At 35.4% G+C, this 5,706-nt stretch overlaps 1 pseudogene; it reads right to left on the bottom strand.

The window, feature by feature from the left end:
- Nucleotides 1-501: 501 nt before the first annotated feature.
- On the bottom strand, nucleotides 502-1,300 carry LOC111820003 (60S ribosomal protein L37a-like; annotated as a pseudogene).
- Between the last annotated feature and the right edge of the window lie 4,406 nt (nucleotides 1,301-5,706).

The raw sequence follows: 5,706 nt of genomic DNA, 5'->3' as shown, positions 1-5,706 counted from the left end.
CCAATATGTTTTTAGTTACCTGAGTACTCTGGAGAGTCTCTTCTTTTTGAGTTTTTTCAAGAGTTTCTAAATGAATTTTATTTGTATCTCACTAGCAGCCAGCCATATGGAGTCCCTGGGTGGTGCAAATAGTTAATGTGCTTGGCTGCTAACCCAAATGTTGGAGGTGTACCCAGAAGCTTCTTGGAAGAAAGGTCTGGTGATCTACTTCTGAAAAATCAGCCATGGAAAACCCTATGGAGAACGGTTCTACTTTGACACACATGAGGTCCCATGAATTGGAATTGATTCACCGGCAACTGGTTAGCAGCCATTAATGGTTCATTGAGAAAAGGGTTAGGAGTATGGAATAGTACAAAGAAAATGGGAAAAAACATAGATTAAAATCACACTACCTACAGGCAATCACTTCATATTTTATTATATTTCATATGTTTTCATTTTTTAAACATAAATTAACCCATTTATTATAGGCTAGAGATGTTTCAAACGGTGGAGCTTTTACTGGTGTTTCAGTTCCTTGGATCTTCTGATGACCACTGTACTGTGACTATGGAGGTAGTGTTGTAGGTCTAGGCACCACTGGCTACTGTTTTCATGCAGGAACCACAGTGCCAGATCCCCACAGCTCGTCTTTTCATTTTGGTTTTGCCACAGAAGAAAGAAGTGTACTTGGCATGCTGGTCAATTTTAATTTTCTTCACCATTTTTCTGAGAAAGGTACCATAATGGTCCCTTATTTACCAACGATGTTAACCTTCTTGGCACGTTCAGCCTTGTTGCCACAGACTAGTTGTGAGCCCAGAGAGCTTCAGTACTGTTAAATGAAATTTTTTCCTAATTGAGGGTCACTCTACATCTTGGTAACCTGTTTTTTCACTTAATAATTTATTGTATGACTTTTCTTGTGTCGTTAAACTCTTCATAAACATCTTTAGTAGTGTCAGAGTGTTCTACTACATAGCCGTACCATGTAGTAAAATATTTTGTTTACCCTAATGGTGGACATTGAAGTTATTTCCTATTCTACTTTATTATAACTGCAATATATATCTATGCATATTTTTAGTGTATAATCTTTGTCCACATTTTGGCTATTCCCATGGGATAAATTGCCAGAAAATAATTGGTTGGTCAAAGGTTGTACACTCTATGCTCCTGTATTTTTCCATGTCCATCAACCATGAAAAGATGTGTTTCTTTGTACCCTTGCAGTATCAAGTAGGTCCCTGGGGGATGCAAACGGTTTGTGCTTGTCTACCAACCTAAAGGTTGGTGGTTCCAACCCACCTAGCAACATCGCTGAAGAAAGGCCTGATCATCTGCTTCCATAAGGATTACAGCCAAGAAAACCCTATGAAGCAGTTCTACTCTGTAACACATAGGATCTCCATGAGTCAGAATTGACTCAATGGCAAGGAGTTTTTATGTGGTATTGAGTGTAATCATTAAAAACAAAACAAACAAACAAAATTCTGCTACTTTTATAGGGGAAAATAATGTTTCACTTTCTTTGATAACTAGTGAGGTTGACATTTCTTTTCTCATATGTTACCAGTAAATTGAATTTCTTCTGAGGAGCTTCTGCTGTGTTGTTTGCTCATTTTTTTTTTTTTTTCTTTTAGGGGTCGTAATGTTTTCCGTAAGAACTTTTATGAACCATTTATTTATTAAGAATATAACCATTTGTCATATAGTTTAGAAATATATATCTTTTGCATATAGATGGCTTGCATTTTTAGGTCATTAAATATATTGTCTTTACTAGAAATTTTCCTTCCAATATTTTTACAGGAAATTTTTGTAGAAAACTTTTTCAGACTTACAGGAAAATTGAAAGAATAATTCAGTGAACTCTGTATATTCTTCACTTACATTCACCAGCTGATAGTTTTCATATTTTCTCCCTCTTTATCCCTCTCTCGTACATATATCTATGAGGCATACACATACACACACACACACACACACATACACAAGACATCTTTTTTTTTTATTATTGTTGAGCCATTTGAAAATAAAGCTTCAGACATCATAATATTTCACTGCTAAACTCTTCATCATGCATTTCTTAAGATTAAGGACATTTCTCTTACATAGCTATGATCCAACGACCAGTTGCCATTGAGTTGATTTTGACTCATAGCAACCCCATATGTTGCAGAATAGAACTGTGCTCCACAGGGTTTTCAAGACTGTGACCTTTTGGAAGCAGATTGCCTAGCCTTTCTTCCAAGGCATGTCTGGGTGGGTTCAAACCACCAACCTTTCAGTTAGTAGTAAAGCCCTTAACCTTTTGCTCCACCGAGGGATTTTCCTACATAACTACATTACTATTAAAGCACCTAAGATAATTAACAAAAATTACATAGTATCTAATATCCAGTCCATATGTGAATTTCCTTAATTGTCCAAAAAATAAATGTCTGGCCATTCCTGGAGACCACTTTTCAGCCAAACCATAGACAGTCCCATGAAATAAATAACACCGGAGAGGAGTGTGCTGCTTAGAACAATCACTTACAGGAGATCACAAGGACAACATTTGCCCAAAAGCTAAGATGAGAAGACAGGAAGGGGTAGAAAATCAGGACAAAAGGCAACGGGGAGCCTAGGGTGGAAACAGGGAGCCTAGGAAATGAGGAGAGTGTTGACACATTTTGGGGAATGAAACCAGTGTCATGAAGCACTTTATTTACAAACTATTGAATGGGAAACTAATTTGCTCTGTAAGCTTTCACCTATTATTTCACCTAATAAAAAATAATAAAAAAAAATGTCTTCTATAATCTTATTTTTATCTTTTTATCTAAAATCCAATCAAGTTTCATAAGTTGCATCTGTTGTATGTCTCTTTAATTTATTAAAGATTTTTCTTAAAATTTGTTTAAGCTAAGAAAGGCTTTTCCTTAGAAGAGATTAAAGATTTTTCAACTGTATTTTCTACTAAATTTTAATTCTGTTATATTTTTGAACAGCAAACTTTTCTATCTAATTGGAATTTATTTGGATTATAGTATGTGCTGAGTACCTCAGATTATTTTTTATTTCTAAATAGCTTTTTTCAAGAAAAATTTATAAATATTCCTTGAATTTCTCACTTATTTCTTAGACTTTATTCAATAATTATTAAGTTCTTATATATATTAACTACCTTATTCTTAGACCTTATTCAATAGTTGTTAAGTTCTTACATATATTAACTAGGATCTGTTTTAGGATCATTTCTCTGTTCCATTGATATTATACCAGTACCACATGAATTTAATCCTCATAGCTTTGTAACAGGTTTTAATATATGGCTGGGCTATTCATCATTATTCTCATTTTTCCATTGTCTTTTTAAAAAATAAATATGCATGTTTTATTCCTTAAATAAGTGTTAAGATCTTTTTTCTCCCCTCCCATGCATAAAGAATATCACATTTACATTTTTATTGAGATTCTAGTAATCCTGTAGAATTATCTTTTACTAAATTTATATTTGTATGGATTACACCTCAACATAAAGAAAACAAAAATCCTCACAAATGGACTAGTAATAATGATAAACGGAGAAAATACTGAAGTTGTCAAAGATTTCATTTTATTCGGATCCACAATCAAGACCCATGGAAGCAGCAGTCAAGAAATAAAATGACACATTGCATACGGCAAATCTTCTGCATAAGAACTCTTTAAAGTGTTAAAAAGCAAAGATGTCACCTTAAAGACTAAGGTGCGCCTGACCCAAGCCATGGTGTTTTCAATCACCTTATATGCATGCAAAAGCTGGAAGACGGATAAGAAAGACCTAAGAAGAATTGATGCCTTTGAATTGTGGTGTTGGCAAAGAATATTGACTATACCATGGACTGCCAAAAGGACAAACCCATCTGTCTTGGAAGAAGTACAACCAGAATCCTCCTTATAAGCAAGGATGGTGAGACTACATCTCACATACTTTGGACATGTTATTAGGAGGGATCAGTCCCTGGAGAAAGACAACATGCTTGGTAGAGAGTCAGTGAAAAAGAGAAAGACCCTCAACGAGATGGACTGACTCAGTGGCTCCAACAATGGGCTCAAGCATGACAAGGATTGTGAGGATGGCACAGGACCGGGCAGTGTTTCCTTCTGTTGTACATGGGGTCATTCTGTTGTAAATAGGGTTGCTATGAGTAAAAACTGACTCTACGGCACCTAAGAACAATCTAACAAATTTATATAGTTCTCTTGCTTGGTAACTTGTATGTGAGCAGCAGGCAGGATAAGGACAGTGTTATTTCACTATAAAACACAGCTATGTTTCCACCTTGTGGAGAAGAATAATAGGAGTTAACATTTTCACTTTTATTCTCCATTCTTTGGCCTTTCATTTGTGGGTAAGAATTGAATATGGGCTGAGGATCTTTTTAGCGCGACATGAGAGAGTTCGACTGTAGGTAGGAGTATCCCTTAAGGGATTAATGTATTCAACTGGGAATGAAAATAGGATGTCCTGCCTCCTTCTAAAAAAACATATTCCTTAATTACTGATATATTTTGGATGAACATTGTTCAACCTTCTCTTATAGTGAATAGAAAGTTAAGTATTCTCTTAAAGGCAGATGACATGATTTTATTATCACCAACTAGTTGGTATTCTCAGTTGGCCTGAACTTGCTAATTGCTCTCAGAAAAAAGGGCAGATCAATCATCTTAATAGAAGTCATCATTTATTCGTTACTATCATCCAACTCTTCGTTTACCCTACTTTCTATGAAGAGTCTTTATAACAAACAATCCTGCACAGTAAGTCACCTTATTTAGCTATGTAGATGTACACTTAGCCACTATTTATTTTGGCAAATTCACCAGGAAGATTCATTGCTCAAAATTAGACATGGTATGAGTACTTAACTGATTTTTATAGCTGAATGAATACAGAATTTGATGATATCTGTTTTAAGAATATCCTAGGTTAAAATTAAGGTAGTCATGCTTTATAATGCGGAGATGGGGGAATTCAATTGCCCCCCGTCTTTCAGGATGGAATGATCCAAAATTACTTCATGAAGTGAATGTTGGCTCTGTCACTTTTTCAGCTTATTACCCAGTATAGGTGGGTGGCCTTTCATTCAGAGTTATTATGTTTCAAGGCTGCCAATTTTCATAAAAGCACATCTCTCTTTCTTCTGGTATGGCTTTCTGTCAAGGTATTAACTGGCCATAAGAATAGTTGTATTGGTACTTGATAGGGATTTTAATCTATATCTCAATACCACTCAATAGCTTTCAAAAGCTTAGGCAAATATGTATAGAATATTTGCTGAAAGATGACTTGACGGCACACAACAACAACAACTCATTCATAGGTAATGTGAATTCCATCTCAAGATTAAACAAACCTTTAGAAAGCCACAATTCTGTACAACATATATTACCTCTTCCCTTCTCTCCCTAAACCCATCCCTATTGTTTTTACTGAATTGTACTTCGGCATGAGTCCATGAGTTCAACTGTAACAAGGATGCTCCTATTAAATTTGCTGTTATGTCCACGTTAAGGATGCAGTTTGTTACATTACCGTCTTATTTGCAAATAATACGCCAACACATATAATGCGCAGAAATGATGAAATTAAGTAAAACAGTTCTGGCATAGCACACTCATGCATTTACCGAATATGTCTCGTGACATTTCCAGAAGTGAATTTCAGCCTCATTCACCCATCCTCCCCATATT

Source organism: Trichechus manatus, unplaced genomic scaffold (assembly GCF_000243295.1).
Source record: "Trichechus manatus latirostris isolate Lorelei unplaced genomic scaffold, TriManLat1.0 scaffold00002, whole genome shotgun sequence".
Lineage (NCBI taxonomy): Eukaryota > Metazoa > Chordata > Mammalia > Sirenia > Trichechidae > Trichechus > Trichechus manatus.
The sequence above is the reverse complement of the archived record's forward strand: the minus strand, read 5'-3'. Positions and strand labels throughout refer to the sequence as shown.